The 17292-nt window shown below is 44.8% G+C and overlaps 1 pseudogene across 1 annotated transcript in view; it reads right to left on the bottom strand.

Annotated features, from left to right (window-relative positions):
* LOC309569327 overlaps positions 1 to 37 on the bottom strand; it is a 37301-nt pseudogene extending 37264 nt beyond the window's left edge. Inside the window, exon 1 of the transcript in view lies at positions 4 to 37. The product of the transcript in view is annotated as an uncharacterized misc_RNA (transcript). The remainder of the gene's footprint in view (positions 1 to 3) is intronic.
* Positions 38 to 17292: the final 17255 nt, after the last annotated feature.

Genomic DNA, 17292 nt, shown 5'->3' with positions numbered 1-17292 from the left:
TACCTTCAGAGAACAGGAGAAAATCCAAAAGCTTCATGTTTGTTTGCTTGTGGGGTGGTATACTGATTTCTGGTTTATGCTGTTAATACATATTCTTGGAAAACCCTCCTCCTGTCAGACCCTACCTCTTTATGATGTGCACTGATGAAAACATATTGCTCTTTCTAAAAGCCGACTAAACAATTACAGTATGAGTTATTCAAATGTGGCATTATCAATGGAAACATTTCAGTGTATTAACTTCTTTTTTTTTGCTTCTTTTCGGCTTGTTAAACCACTTGCCGACCACCTGCTGCAGTTTTACTGTATACATTTAAGCAAAAATTTATACTGCTACATTTCTTTGGTAAAAATTACCCAAATCAGTGTATATTTTTTTTAGCCTGTGTGAATGTTATTGAGTCTACAAGCTATGGTACATATCACTGAAAATTGATCAATCCTGACATATTGACATCCTATGTCATTTCTTAAAGCCCTAAAATGCCAGGACAGTACAAATACCCAAAAATGACCCTGTTTGGATCATTAGTAAACAGTTTAAGGAATTTTGCAAGAGGTATAGCAAGTATTTAGTAAGAGGCATTGCACGTTTTTTTAAGTTGTATTTTTTTCCCACAATTCTTTGGAAAATTAAGAAATCTAAAAAAAAAATTCCACAAAACACAAATTTCTCATACATGGCATAAGCATATTTTCAATTATACCCCATAAAACATTACTTTTCCTGCATATGGGGAAACATGTGTGAGACTTTTTCACACCCTAACCACATGGAAAGTTCCAACATCCAAGGAGAACCTTCAGGTGTTCTAGGAGAATAAATTACAAATCTCATTTCCTGACTACCTAATTTTTGATTGCACCAGGACAATGGAAATACCCACAAAATGACCACATTTTGGAAATCAAACACCCCAATGTATTTTCTACGAGGCATAATATGGTTTGAACATGTCATTGTTTCCCCAAGTTTTGTGGAAAATGTGGAAAGGAAATTATTTTTTTTAAACAAAGTTGTCAATTTATAAGATATTTCTAACACATAACATGTACATACTAAGAACTACACCCAAAAATACATTGTGCCAAGTATAGTAATATCACATATGTGAGACTTTTTTACATCCTTAAAGTGTTACTAAACCCAGATCCTGCATTCCCTATATCTGGTCTCCCACTATACACAGAGCATGTAAATTCAATTATTTTAGTAAATATAAACTGCTAAATACATTTTCTCATCATCAGTATATAGCAGTCTTGTGACTTCTATCTGTTCCTGGTGAAACTTGTAGGGGGGGGGGGTCATACTACACTGAGCTGTTTTATGAGGCTGCAGGGCTCCAGACCCTCTGTCTGGATGTGTCTGGACAGTGCTGATTGGCCCTGTGCTGATCACATGCACTCTTCCAAGAAAAAAAAACCTCTCTAGCAATACATACCAAACTGAGCATGTGCAGCCTGACTCCAAAGGCTCTGTCTTATCTTGACATCTTTTGGAGACAGTGGAAAAAGAGGAGGATCTGTGCATACAAGATGGGGCGCTCGACGGGAAGTTCACCCACCGATGAGTGCCCCATAATGCACTGCGCAATTGCATTGCATTAGGTGCTTGTGATTGGCCAAAGCATGCACCTGACCGGTATGCTTTGGCCAATCACAGTACAATGTCCTGTCAGAGTCATGATTGGCCAAAGGCAGGGTGCCTTTAGCCAATCATGACTCAGGTGCTAAGTCCGCACCCTACACTATATAAGGCTTCTTACATGGCAGCCGTGTGTAGTGTGTTAGGAGTTGAGATTAGGCTGGGTAGTTAGTGGATTGGGGTTTGATGTTTAATTTTGTGTAATACAGTGTACTGCAGTCAGTGTAGTGTAGTGCTGTGCTTATTCATCTTGTGTAACACAGTGTACTGCAGTCAGTTTACTGTAGTACTGTGTTGCTGACCTCTTCTGCGGACATGTTGCTTTTTTTGCATTTGTTTTTATACCCATACCCATATAGGATTTCAAAAGTCATACCCGCATTTGTTTCCAGTTACAATTTATGTTTTTCATTAGCACCCCCCCCCCTTGTTTGATTGGCTTTTTTCTCAAATTATTCAGTTCAATTAAAAGCCCCTCCATTTGTGGCAACATATATGCAGACAGAGGTCTGCATCGATACATTTGTCCTCCCTATTGAAGAAGGTGCATTGCTGCATACGTCATTGCAGCCAGCAAGCTCGTAAATGCTTTGCGCTTTTGTGACATCACCTCCTCTTCCAGCACGGCTTCCTGCGCCCCAAGCCTCGTTTTTCGGCTCATCCATCAGCCAGCGTGAGTCGGGCCATCCTAAGCTGCTCACTGATCAGCCAGCTTTTCATCACGGTGCACAGATCCCTCCTGATAGCATCTGCCATTGCCAGAAGACCACTGACGTTTCACACAGGACATCAGTTTACAGGCTTTCAACTCCTCTGATTTTGTGAGTTGTTTTACTATTATTTTCCAATAAATCTCGTATTTATTACACTTAGTGGTGCCTCCTGTTCTCCTCTTTTCTTCTGCAGTATTTTGGGACTCCACTTCTGGTCCCCCTGGATGGCCACCCCTGTTTGTATGGACCTTTGTTTTTTTATACATTTTATTCATTGTTGCCGTATCTTTTTGTTTTAATCTTGTTTTTCTATATACATCCTGGATGCCTTTGGGTTAATATCATGGTCCTGAACAATTGCGCTCTTTTCTTGTGTTTTCCCTGTCCACAGCTACTCCTTCCGTAGCCTCACCTTCATGCATGGAGGAGTCACTTGAATTATTTGATCATAGTGTCAGTTACATGATGCTGGCGTATGTGCAGAAGTTGAATGCTCCGATGATGGTTCCCAGGTTGAGGAAGGGATAACGTGAGCCTAGAGAGAGGGGGTGACAATGATGGACAAGAAACTAGCAGTCATGTTCCCCCAGCTGCAGCATACTGCCAAGTGTGCTCCATTGATGAGGAGGGAGGGATGATGAGGTCACTGACCATACTTGGGTGCCTGGGAGACTAGAGGAGGAAAGTGAGGAGGAGGAGGCGGCACAACTCCAACGAGAGAGGATCTTTTCCAGGGGCCGGCTTAAGGGCAGCCACCATATTGCATCACACCACAGAGCTCCACAGGTGCAGGACACTGTGAACTTCCTGCTGACTTCCAAAAGTTCATTGGTGTGGGCTTTTTTCAACACATGTGCAGCAAACCGCAGCGTTGCTGTTTGCAATCTCTGTCCGAAGCCGATCAAGCGTGGCCAGAACACCAGCTGCTTGGGCACCACATGCTTGACAAGACATATGATGACCTGCCATGCAGTGTGTTGGCAACAGCACCTGAAAGACCCACATCATAATAAAATGCAGACTTCTCCTTGCTCCTCACCAGGGATCTCTACTCCTACTATACCTCAAGTCCTCCCAAAAATCTGCACTGAGAGGGATGATGGTATAGCAATGGGTGTCACAGGTACTTGCACCCAATCTGCTAGCAGTACACCACCTGTTGATTTGATCAGCAAGCAAATTTCACTACCCCAGTTGCTGTACCATAAAAAAAAATACTGTCCCAGCCATCCACATGCTCAGCTTCTAAATGCTAGCTTGGCCAAATTGCTAGCACTACAACTGCTGCCTTTTAATCTGGTAGACTCTGCCCCCTTTGTGAATTTGTGGAATGTGCTGTACCCCAGTGGAAGGTTTCGGAAATATATATTTTTTTTCACTTAGACCATTCCATCTCTGTACCATCATGTGGAAGGCAATGTTGTGGCCTCGTTGGACAGAGCGGTCAGCAGGAAGGTTCACAATTCTGCTGACTCATGGTCCAGCAGGCATAGTCATGGATGTTACATTTCCTTCACGGTGCACTGGGTAACTCTGCTGGCAGCTGGGAAGGATGCATGACAGGGTTCAGTGCTGGAGCTTGTTCCACACCACGCCTCTAAAGCACTGGTGGTGATTCTGCCACATCTGTCTGCTCCACCCCCTCCTTTTCTTCTTCCTCGATGGTTTCTTCTGCTGAATTGTCCTGAACCAGCAGTGCTCCCTAAGGGTTCAAGGGGTTACGCAAGCAGTCAAGCTAAAAGATGTCATGCAGTGCTTCAGTTGGTCTGTTTAGGGGACAGGAGCCACACTGAGCCAGAGATTCTGTCAGCTCTGCAGGGGCAGGCTCAGAGATAGTTAACGCCACGGCAGCTTGAGCCAGGAATGGTTGTATGCAACAATGGCACCAACCTTCTCTCAGCTCTCTGACAGGGACACTTGACACATGTTTCATGCTTGGCACATGTCCTGAATTTGGTGGTGCAGCATTTCTTGAACAGGTAACTGGGCTTACATGATCTTCTGAGGCAGGCCAGAAAAGTCTGTGGCCATTTCCAGTAGTCATGCAATGCCAGTGCTTGACTGGCTGACATTCAACGGGAATCCAACCTGCCCACCAACCGCCTCATATGTGACATGCCCACCAGCTGGAACTCAACAATGGCAATGCTGCAGCAGCAAGAGTAATTGCGAGGGGTTGCGGTGTTCAGGCACCACCAACACCCAAGCCCAATTTTTCTGCACCTGTATGACAAGTAGGTATGATCGAACGGTTCGGGTCGACAATCGGTTCGACCCGAACATTGGCTGTTCGAGGTTCGGCCAAATTTAGAACTTTTTGCTGAAAAAGTTCGGAATTCGGCAACCAGAACCAACCAAAATGCAATGGGATAGGAAATGGGCTTTAAAAGCCTGTGATTGGACCAGAACCATTAGTAAAAGCCAATTGAGGGGGCAGGAGAATGCTAAGAATGTGATTGGAGTGACTAGGGGGTCCCTAGACCAATCATTAGTGAATACGCCCCCCCAGTATATAAGATAGCCCTGGCAAATTCCTAGCATTGTAATACAGGGACATGGAAGAGAATGGAAGCAGTTCTGTTAAATGTGCTTCAAAAGTGTCATTTAGCATTTATTAGTGTGAGGAAAGGGATATCTAGTGTAGTTAGAGTGCTCCTTTACACTTTAGTTAGATGGAAAAAATTAGTTTCTGTAGGGAAAGTGTTAAGTGCCAGGGTGACCGTAATGTAGTGTAGGGTGAACTGACACTGACTGCTATGGCAGGGTGACCAAACCCTTCCATGTCAGGGTGACCGCTATAGAGAAAACATTGTTTCTCTTAAGTCACATTCAGAACACTAATATGGCTTCTCACCCGTCAGCTTGCTTTTTGGCTGCAGGCGTTGATAGGGATTTTTTGAGGACATGTTTGGAGTCAGGCATGACATCTGAACATGTGTATAGGGGGTATATACACACACCCATGTATGTATATATACACCTAGACATATATAGGTGTGATAGTAGCAGAAATATATGCTTGCGCTAATTAAATAATTAACATTAATATGGCTCTGCTCCTATAACACCTATATATGTGTAAGTGTAAAATACATATAAGGGTGTGTGTACATATATACCCCTATACAGAAGTTCAGATGTTTTGCCTGCCTCCAAAGAACCCAAAAAAATGCCCAAAAAACGCTAGCGCCAAAAAAAAAAAAAAAAACGCCCAGGTGTGTTGTTGCAGGCATTTTTTTGGGGTTTTTGGAGGCAGGCAAAACATCTGAACTTGTGTATAGTGGTATATATTAGGGCTGGGCGATAAAACGATACCGATATGTATCGCGATAGTGACATTTCCAATAGCAATAAAAGAATTTGAACGATAAGTCCGCTCCGACGGGTTTAAGCTTTAAAAATGGCGCCGCCCGGCCCCGCCACGTCATTGCGCACGCGCCGCCACCGCTTGTGTAATTTCGGCTACTCCCGGCCTCTCCCGATCGGCGGCGGCGCGTGCGCGGTGACATGTATGCACCCGCCGCCGCTCGGGAGAGGCCGGAAATAGCCGAAATTACACGAGTGGTGGCGGCGCGTGCGCAATGACGTGGCGGCGCCGGGCGGCGCCATTTTTAAAATGAAGGCGCCTCTGGAACAGGTAAGTGAAACAGCTTCACTACCTGCCATTATGCAGGGCTTCGGGCACACTACAAGGGATGCAGTGCTGCGGGCATGGTCTACCTGTACCATGCCCACAGCACTGCATCGCCTGTAGTATGCCCACAACCCTGGATCCTCTTGTACCATGCCAGTACCCTGCATTCTCCTGTACCATGCCAGTACCCTGCATTCTCCTGTACCATGCCAGTGCCCTGCATTCTCCTGTACCATGCCAGTACCCTGCATTCTCCTGCACCATGCCAGTACCCTGCATTCTCCTGTCCCATGCCAGTACCCTGCATTCTCCTGCACCATGCCAGTACCCTGCATTCTCCTGCACCATGCCAGTGCCCTGCATTCTCCTGCACCATGCCAGTACCCTGCATTCTCCTGTACCATGCCAGTACCCTGCATTCTCCTGTACCATGCCAGTACCCTGCATTCTCCTGTACCATGCCAGTACCCTGCATTCTCCTGTACCATGCCAGTGCCCTGCATTCTCCTGTACCATGCCAGTACCCTGCATTCTCCTGCACCATGCCAGTACCCTGCATTCTCCTGTACCATGCCAGTACCCTGCATTCTCCTGTACCATGCCAGTACCCTGCATTCTCCTGCACCATGCCAGTACCCTGCATTCTCCTGTACCATGCCAGTACCCTGCATTCTCCTGCCCCATGCCAGTACCCTGCATTCTCCTGCACCATGCCAGTACCCTGCATTCTCCTGCACCATGCCAGTCACCCTGCATTCTCCTGCACCATGCCAGTACCCTGCATTCTCCTGCACCATGCCAGTACCCTGCATTCTCCTGCACCATGCCAGTGCCCTGCATTCTCCTGTACCATGCCAGTGCCCTGCATTCTCCTGTACCATGCCAGTACCCTGCATTCTCCTGCACCATGCCAGTACCCTGCATTCTCCTGCACCATGCCAGTCACCCTGCATTCTCCTGCACCATGCCAGTACCCTGCATTCTCCTGCACCATGCCAGTACCCTGCATTCTCCTGCACCATGCCAGTCGCCCTGCATTCTCCTGTACCATGCCAGTGCCCTGCATTCTCCTGTACCATGCCAGTACCCTGCATTCTCCTGTACCATGCTAGTACCCTGCATTCTCCTGCACCATGCCAGTACCCTGCATTCTCCTGCACCATGCCAGTCACCCTGCATTCTCCTGCACCATGCCAGTACCCTGCATTCTCCTGCACCATGCCAGTGCCCTGCATTCTCCTGCACCATGCCAGTACCCTGCATTCTCCTGCACCATGCCAGTACCCTGCATTCTCCTGCATCATGCCAGTACCCTGCATTCTCCTGCATCATGCCAGTACCCTGCATTCTCCTGCACCATGCCAGTCGCCCTGCATTCTCCTGTACCATGCCCGCCGCCCTGCATTCTCACCCTAGGGTCCTTATTTTAAATGGGTAATAAAAAATATCAATAATTATCGATATCGACCGATATGAAACACTGATATCGTGATACAGTTTTCAGCCATATCGCCCAGCCCTAGTATATATACACATATACTTATATGTATTTTTACACTTACATATATATAGGTGTGAAAAGAGGGAAGACATATCCCTGTTCTATAAGTGACCTAATACAAACAATCTTTTTTTTTTCTGGTTCTGGACATGCTACAGAAAAATCTCTATCAAAAATGACAATTTTTAAGAACTTTTTTTTGTGTGATTAATAGTCCATGGGGCATGACCCAGAACCCTAGACACTTTTTAGGGGCATTTATTGGGTTTTAGGCTTCAAAACTGTGTTTTTTGATTACCGAAGTTCAGGTCCCATTGATTTCAATGTGGTTCTGAAATCCGGGCCGAACTTTCGGGAAGTTCGGATGTTCTGGCTGAACCGAACTTTTGAAAAGTTAGATCATCCCTAATGACAAGTACATGTAATCTAAATTTTTGTTTCTCATTTTTAACAGCAGGGCCGTTCCTGCACCCAGCAAGAGTAACTGTGAGGGGTTACAGTGTTCAGGCATCACCAACACCCAAGGCCCAATTTTTCTGCACCTGTAGGACAAGTACATGTAATTTCAATTTTTGTTTCTAATTTTTAACAGCAGGGCCTGTGCCTGCGCCCAGCAAGAGTAACTGTGAGGGGTTACAGTGTTCAGGCACCACCAACACCCAAGGACCAATTTTTCTGCACCTGTATGAAAAGTACAAGTAACTTACATTTTTGTTTCTAATTTTTAAAAGCAGGGCCAGTTCCTTCACCCAGCATGAGTAGCTGTGAGGGGTTACAGTGTTCAGGCACCACTAAGGGTGGGTGAACGGTTTGGGCCGAGCATAAGTTTGGGCTAAACATTAGGGATAATCGAACTTTTGAAAAGTTTGGTTCGACCAGAACACCCATACCTCCCGAAAGTTCGGGTCCGGATTCCAGAACCCCATTAAAGTCAATAGGACCCGAACTTCGGTAATCAAAAAACACAATTTTGAAGCCCTAAAACCCAATAAATGCCCCTAAAAAGTGCCTAGGGTTCTGGGTCATGCCCCAGGGACTATTAATCACACAAAAAAAAGTTCTTGTCGTTTTTGATGGAGAGCCAATTATTGAAAAAATTTATGAAAAAAAAAAAGAGATTTCTTTGGATTTAGTGTCTGGGGGGTCTAAGACGTGTACCTGTGAAGTTGCAGCTTTGTAGCATGTCCAGAACCAGAAAAAAAGGTCATTTTTATTAGAATTTTTAGTAGAGCAGGGTAGTGGCTCCGCTATTTTCACACTTGGGCGTTTTTGTTGCAGGCGTTTATTGTGCATTTTTTGGGCGTCTTTGGAGGCAGGCATAACATCTGAACTTCTCTATAGGGGTATATATACACACACACATATATGTACATATACACACATATAGGTGTGAAAGTAGCGGAACCCTATGCCTGCGCTAATGAAATTATTTGCAGGCATAGGGTTCCGCTCCTATCACACCTATATGTGTATATGTGTATATGTACATATATGTGTGTGTGTATATATACCCCTATAGAGAAGTTCAGATGTCATGCCTGCCTCCAAAGACGCCCAAAAAATGCACAATAAACGCCTGCAACAAAAACGCCCAGGTGTGTTGTTGCAGGCATTTATTGGGCATTTTTTGGGCGTCTTTGGAGGCAGGCATAACATCTGAACTTCTGTATAGGGGTATATATACACACACATATATGTATATATACACATACACACATATAGGTGTGATAGGAGCGGAGCCCTATGCCTGCAAATAATTTCATTAGCGCAGGCATAGGGTTCCGCTACTTTCACACCTATATGTGTGTATGTGTATATATACATATATGTGTGTGTGTATATATATATACCCCTACACAGAAGTTTAGATGTCTTGCCTGCCTCCAAAGATGCCCAAAAATGCACAATAAACGCCTGCAACAAAAACGCCCAGGTGTAAAAGTAGCGAAGCCACTACCCTACTCTATTGCAATTTTAATACAAACAATCTTTTTTCTATGGCGGTCACCCTGACATGGAAGAGTTTGGTCACCCTGGCATAGCAGTCAGAGTCAGTTCACCCTACACTATACTACGGTCACCCTGACACTTAACACTTTCCCTACAGAAACTAGATTTTTGAATCTAACTATAGTGGAATATAGTACCCTAACTACACTAGATATCCCTTTCCTCACACTAATAATTGCTAAATGACACTTTTGCAGCAGGAGTAACAGAACTGCTTCCACTCTCTTCCACAGCCCCTGTATTACAGTGTTAGAGATTTGGCAGGGCTATCTTATATACTGGGGGGCGTATTCACTAATGATTGGCCTCTGGACCCCCTAGTCACTCCAATCACATTCCTAGCATCCTCCTGCCCCCTCAATTGGCTTTTACTAATGTTTCTGGTCCAATCAAGGGCTTTTAAAGCCCAGTTCCTGTCCCATTGCATTTTGGTCGGTTCTGGTTGCCGAATACCGAACTTTTTCCGCAAAAAGTTCGGAATTCGGCCGAATTTCGAACAGTCAATGTTCGGGTCGAACTGATGGTCGACCCGAACCGCTCGATCATCCCTACTAAACATATCCCTTTCCAGGTACTTGCATAACACCTGAACTTTCTCGGCACTTAGCGGGATGTTCACCCGCTGAGCGCACAGTCAATAGGTTGTTAAGGCTTCCCTTAACATTTAAAAAAAAAAATAGCTGTAAAAAAGAAAATGTAAATAAAATAACAAATTGGGGTTAAAACAGCTTGGGGGACCCTTTTTTTTTAATTTTGGCGTGGAGTTTCCCTTAAAATGCATAGAGTGTAAACAAAAAGTCCTGGCGCTGTGGTTGCAGTGGCCAGACTGCGGGGCTGGAATGATGGGGTCGGACAATGTCCCAAGGGGGTCCACCTTAAGTATAACGTCCAAGTCCGGGCTGCTGCCTACCCTAACCCAGATCCCAACTGGGTAGAAAGAATAGCAACACAAAAAAACGGGTATGATGGCGCTCCCGGACAAAATGACATAAGAAAAAACTTGGATGCTGCTCAAGATCTGGATAATATACTTGTTTATTAAAATCAATAAAATAAGCTCCTGGTCAGGGGAAAACCAATGGTGTGCCAAAGATGTAGTACTAAGCATGTAGACATGGTGCCAGAGGAGATAAATCAAGGAGCAAGGAGGACCCAGAGGCAGGAAAACAACGCCTTACCACCTGTAAGGTCTGGACGGTGTATCACCTGTTGTTGAGCTGACAGCCTCGATCGGATCGGGAACCTTCGCTGCGGTTGAGTCTCCGGATGGAGCGGTGCCTGGGGTGAGAAGAGCTTGATGGAGGGGTGGGATACTCAAACCCCGACCTACAGCTCCGGTGGCGGTGCGCGCCCGAGGTGGCAGCGGCCGCTACTCGTCAGTCCCTGCTGACGTGGCGCTGGGAGATGACGTCACCGGGTGCCTAGCGCCGACGTGCACACCAAGGGCTGAACCAACGATGTAACCGGAAGTGTGGAGGAAGCTCACCAACGGCCCGTCTCTTGCACAGCCAAAGGATCGCCTGGCGGAGCTAATGGGAAAAGCCACAATAGGAGGGAAATGACATGTTTCGGGCCAAGCCCTTCTTCAGATCTCCTGTGGCTAACTAAAAGGGCACTTTTATAGGGTATGAGGAGGAAGAGGCGTTGCCCCCCACTCTCTGGCTCCACCTTGTGTCAAATCATGATGAATGCAGAACAACAACATATAATAACATGACTAAACAAAAACAAGACGACAAATATCATAAAAAATTATTGGAAGAAAAAATATAAGATCAATATATGAAAAATGACAAAAAACAAAAAAAAAAAAAAATAAAAAAAATGTAATTTTTAAAATATGAATAATAAAAAAAATGACAGATGACAACCTCGAGCCCAACCAGAATATATGTTACACCACAGTGTAAGTGTCGAGCTCCTCGTTCAACCCGTGGGGGGACAGAGTATTGAGCTTATAAATCCAGAACGTCTCTCTCTTGCAAAGCAAGGAGAGACGTTCATTGCTGGACAAGGAACCCTTAGGTACGCACTCAACTGCCCACACCCTAAGGTCCTGTACTAGGCCCTTATGGTGGGTGGCAAAGTGTCGGGGCACACTGTGGGGTGGTTTCCCATTTTTTGTATTTAGTCCCTGCAAAATACCTCTACGATGCTCACCAATCCGTGTCCGCAGGTGACGGATGGTGCGGCCAACGTAAAGTAAATTGCAAGGACATTGTAATATGTAAACCACATATTCTGTGGTGCAGGTGATAAATTGGCGTATACTGTAGCTCTTGCCAGAGGAGTCACAGAAGGATTCACGGCCATGCTGGATAAAGCAACATGTGAGGCACCCTCTCTTCCTACACTGGAAGGTGCCTACTTTGTCGCTGAAATATGACCTGATGTCCAAAGGCCTATTTGTCGTGGGTGCGTTGATTTTGCTGGGAGCTATAACGTTCTTAATGGTCCGTGCCCTCCTGTAAACCACATGGGGGACTACTGGGAGATGGGGGCCTAATCTGGGATCAGAAAGTAATATTGACCAATGTTTCTTCAGAATATGGGAAATATGTCTGAAGTTATTGTTAAACCCGGTGATGAAACGGGCTTTGGGGATGGTAAGCAATGTGGAGGTGGGCCCGGATGGACGGAAAGAGGATGTGTCCCTGCACTCAGTGAACGCCTTTAAAACCAACTCCTCCGGGAATCCTTTTTCTAAAAAACTCACTCTCATGAGTTGAGCCTGGGTTTCATAATCTTCCAGACGGGAACAGTTTCTGCGTAGCCGCAGAAACTGTCCCTTGGGAATACCTTGGAAGACCAATATTCCCAAGGGACAGTTTCTGCGGCTACGCAGAAACTGTTCCCGTCTGGAAGATTATGAAACCCAGGCTCAACTCATGAGAGTGAGTTTTTTAGAAAAAGGATTCCCGGAGGAGTTGGTTTTAAAGGCGTTCACTGAGTGCAGGGACACATCCTCTTTCCGTCCATCCGGGCCCACCTCCACATTGCATACCATCCCCAAAGCCCGTTTCATCACCGGGTTTAACAATAACTTCAGACATATTTCCCATATTCTGAAGAAACATTGGTCAATATTACTTTCTGATCCCAGATTAGGCCCCCATCTCCCAGTAGTCCCCCATGTGGTTTACAGGAGGGCACGGACCATTAAGAACGTTATAGCTCCCAGCAAAATCAACGCACCCACGACAAATAGGCCTTTGGACATCAGGTCATATTTCAGCGACAAAGTAGGCACCTTCCAGTGTAGGAAGAGAGGGTGCCTCACATGTTGCTTTATCCAGCATGGCCGTGAATCCTTCTGTGACTCCTCTGGCAAGAGCTACAGTATACGCCAATTTATCACCTGCACCACAGAATATGTGGTTTACATATTACAATGTCCTTGCAATTTACTTTACGTTGGCCGCATCATCCGTCACCTGCGGACACGGATTGGTGAGCATCGTAGAGGTATTTTGCAGGGACTAAATACAAAAAATGGGAAACCATCCCACAGTGTGCCCCGACACTTTGCCACCCACCATAAGGGCCTAGTACAGGACCTTAGGGTGTGGGCAGTTGAGTGCGTACCTAAGGGTTCCTTGTCCAGCAATGAACGTCTCTCCTTGCTTTGCAAGAGAGAGACGTTCTGGATTTATAAGCTCAATACTCTGTCCCCCCACGGGTTGAACGAGGAGCTCGACACTTACACTGTGGTGTAACATATATTCTGGTTGGGCTCGAGGTTGTCATCTGTCATTTTTTTTATTATTCATATTTTAAAAATTAAATTTTTTTTATTTTTTTTTTTTTTTTTGTTTTTTGTCATTTTTCATATATTGATCTTATATTTTTTCTTCCAATAATTTTTTATGATATTTGTCGTCTTGTTTTTGTTTAGTCATGTTATTATATGTTGTTGTTCTGCATTCATCATGATTTGACACAAGGTGGAGCCAGAGAGTGGGGGGCAACGCCTCTTCCTCCTCATACCCTATAAAAGTGCCCTTTTAGTTAGCCACAGGAGATCTGAAGAAGGGCTTGGCCCGAAACATGTCATTTCCCTCCTATTGTGGCTTTTCCCATTAGCTCCGCCAGGCGATCCTTTGGCTGTGCAAGAGACGGGCCGTTGGTGAGCTTCCTCCACACTTCCGGTTACATCGTTGGTTCAGCCCTTGGTGTGCACGTCGGCGCTAGGCACCCGGTGACGTCATCTCCCAGCGCCACGTCAGCAGGGACTGACGAGTAGCGGCCGCTGCCACCTCGGGCGCGCACCGCCACCGGAGCTGTAGGTCGGGGTTTGAGTATCCCACCCCTCCATCAAGCTCTTCTCACCCCAGGCACCGCTCCATCCGGAGACTCAACCGCAGCGAAGGTTCCCGATCCGATCGAGGCTGTCAGCTCAACAACAGGTGATACACCGTCCAGACCTTACAGGTGGTAAGGCGTTGTTTTCCTGCCTCTGGGTCCTCCTTGCTCCTTGATTTATCTCCTCTGGCACCATGTCTACATGCTTAGTACTACATCTTTGGCACACCATTGGTTTTCCCCTGACCAGGAGCTTATTTTATTGATTTTAATAAACAAGTATATTATCCAGATCCCGAGCAGCATCCAAGTTTTTTCTTATGTCATTTTGTCCGGGAGCGCCATCATACCCGTTTTTTTGTGTTGCTATCCTTAAAATGCATACCAGACCCAAAGGGCGGGGGGGGGTTATCTGTATTGCCGGGAGACGACAATACATTGCAACCGCAAGCAAGTTTAAATGAAATTTCAGTATTGCTGCAGCAAGATCCCTACATCATACAGATGCACCACTTTACAGACAGACTAAGGGGACCCCCCAGGCACAATATTTAAAGGAAATTTTCATTTTTATTGTTTCACTTTAAGCATCATTAAAGCGTTACTCCACTTTTGTTGAGAAAAATACATTCCCCTTTGGGTGATCTCTGTTTGTATCTGGGATTTTAACAAACTTTTTTGCAGATTTCTACCTTTTGTTATTCTGAAAAAATCATTATTTGTTCCTCTGTGCCTCTGTGCTGAGTGGGTCCAATGGGAGTGGTTTTATGCTTATCTGTCAGCTGTGGCTTTTGCAGGGCACTAATGAGGAAAGCTGCTGGATCTGCATCCCTTTAGACGTGTTCCTATTGGGAGTATCTCACCAAAAATGACATTTTTGTTGCAGGCGATGCCAGAAATCTGACTTGTATCTTAGGCAGACCCCTGGGAAAATTGGTGAGCCAATCACACAAGCAGGAAATTATGTTTCTGGGGGGGGATCAGTATACATTCTGTGTACACCTCCAGGTAGCCAAATTGCATTGCATTTTCAGAAAAGTACAACAGCTGCAGATTGGAAAGGAAAGGTAATTTTTAATAACATTCAATTACAATATGATTTGGGTCACAATTGTATACGCTATATTGTTTTTTCTTTATTTGCTGATGTAGCACCCTACAGGTAGGTGCTAGGTAAAAGTATAGTGGGCCTTGGCTGCCTAACAGCAGGGCCATGATTTCAGCTGGCTGTTATGTGTCCAAGGTGTGTCTGCTTAGAGGGGAGTCTCCCCACTGGCTCCATGAGAGGATTCTCATTGGACAGTGGAGAAAACCCAATCAGAGACACACTCAGGCCTGTATCTACCCCAGAAGGCAGATTCTGTTATCACCGCCTCTCAAAACAAAACAAACCAAAGATGCGGGAATGGTCATTGTCTCAGTTCTCACACCTGGGTTCACAACTTAAATGTGTTGGAAGTGTTACCGGTACTGATGGTAGACCCACCTCAGGCTAAATAGTGCTACACTAATTTTTTTCCCCATGAAAGTGGAGTTACCCTTTAACCACTTGCCCACTGCTCACTGTGCTGCTACTGCGGCAAAGTGGCTCGTTAACGTCTGGCGAAGTAGACCGACATCACCAGACTCTCCCCTCTCTAGGCGGCCCGCGTGCGCCACCGGAGGCTCGCTCCCGCTGTATTCAGACACAGCGGGAGTCGGGCCAGGGGAGGAGAGGCGGTGATCACTGCCGCTCTTCCCCGATCGTTGGGGATCGAGTGAGGAAATCTGCCCGCTTGTGTAAACAAAGCGTCCGGATCTCCTATGTGACAGACAGTGACAGATTACAGGATTCAGCATAGCTGAACCTGCGATCTGTGTCTGTGTCACACAATCCCCTCCCCTCACACACTTCAGTAAGCATGAGGCATACATTTAACCTCTTGATCACCAACAGTGTTAACCCCTTCCCTTCCAGTGTCATTATTAAAGTAACAGTGCATATTTATAGCACTGACTACTGTAGTAATGTCACTGATACCCCCAAAAGTGTCAAAAATGTCAGTCAGGGGTCCGAACTGTCCGCTGCAATGTCGCAGTCCCGCAAAAAAAAATCGCAGATCGCCGCTATTACTAGTAAAAAAAAATATACAATAAAAGTGACAAATCTTTCCCGTAGTTAGTAAACGCAATAACTTTTGCGCAAACCAACCAAAATACGCTTATTGTGATTTTAATGTGAAAATATGTAGCAGAAAACAAATTGGCCTAAAATGTTAAACAATTTTGATTTTTTAATTTTTTTTGGGAATGTTATATATCAGAATGTAAAAAATATTTCTTTTTTTTTAAAATTGTCGCTCTTTTTTTCAAAAATTAAAAATCGCACAGGTGATCAAATACTACCAAAACAAAGCTCTATTTGTGGGGAAAAAAGAACATAAATTTAAATTGGGTACAGCGTTGTACGACTGCGGAATTGTCCGTTAAAGAAACGCAGTGCCGAATCGCAAAATATAGCCTGGTTAGGAATGGGGTAAAATCTTCCGGTCTTAAAGCGGTTAAAAATACGCTCATTGAGAATTTTTTTGTCAAAGACATGTAGCTAAATACATTTTGGCCTAAATATATGACAAAAATTGAATATATTGGATATTTTTTAACTGTAAAGGTAGAAAATGTCAATTTTTTTGCAAAATTTTTTCTTTTCTTTTCTTTTTTTATTATTATCGCAAAAAATGAAAAGCGCAGAGGTGATCAAATACCACCAAAAGAAATCTCTATTTGTGGGAAAAAAAGGACATAAATTTTGTTTGGGTACAGGGTTGTATGACCGCACAATTGTCAGTTAAAGTCGCGCAGTGCCAAGTTGCAAAAAGTGGCCTGGATGTTAAGCAGGAAAATCCAACCGGTGGTAAAGTGGTTAAAATCACTTCTCCTGTAAAAATGATTGTTTTAAAAACATTGTTTTGCATTGATGCATGTCCCCTAGGGCAGTACCTGGGTCCCCATACACTTTTTATGGCAATAACTTGCTTATTAGCCTTTAAAATGAGGACTTTTGATTTTTCATGTTCGTGTCCCATAGACTTCAAAGGAGTTTGAATGTTCGCTAGAACTTTTCCCTGTTCAAGATGTTCTGGTGCGAAGGTGCAAACCGAACAAGGGGGTGGTCGGCCCATCACTAGAGACCAGTGACATGATTAAGCAGACATTCAAAGACTGGAAACACATTACACGATACTGCTAGAAATCATTCTATTACAGTCAATTTTAAAACCAATGTTTTAATATTTCTGCTCCTACAGCTCCTTAAGATTTACCACATTTGATTTTTTTCTGTCAGTAAAATCTATTTTAAAAGATCAAAGAATATTCAAAAAAAAAAGATGAGAGGAATGGACAGCATGGAGAAAAGAAAGAGGTGTGAAAGAAATAAACCATGCTACTAACTACTAGAACCCAGTCTAAAGGATGTCTACATTCAGTGGCCTGGGAAAGGGAA

The sequence above is a fragment of the Pelophylax lessonae genome (genome assembly GCF_965119305.1).
Source record: "Pelophylax lessonae genome assembly, chromosome: 13".
In the NCBI taxonomy this organism is placed as follows: domain Eukaryota; kingdom Metazoa; phylum Chordata; class Amphibia; order Anura; family Ranidae; genus Pelophylax; species Pelophylax lessonae.
The sequence above is the reverse complement of the archived record's forward strand: the minus strand, read 5'-3'. Positions and strand labels throughout refer to the sequence as shown.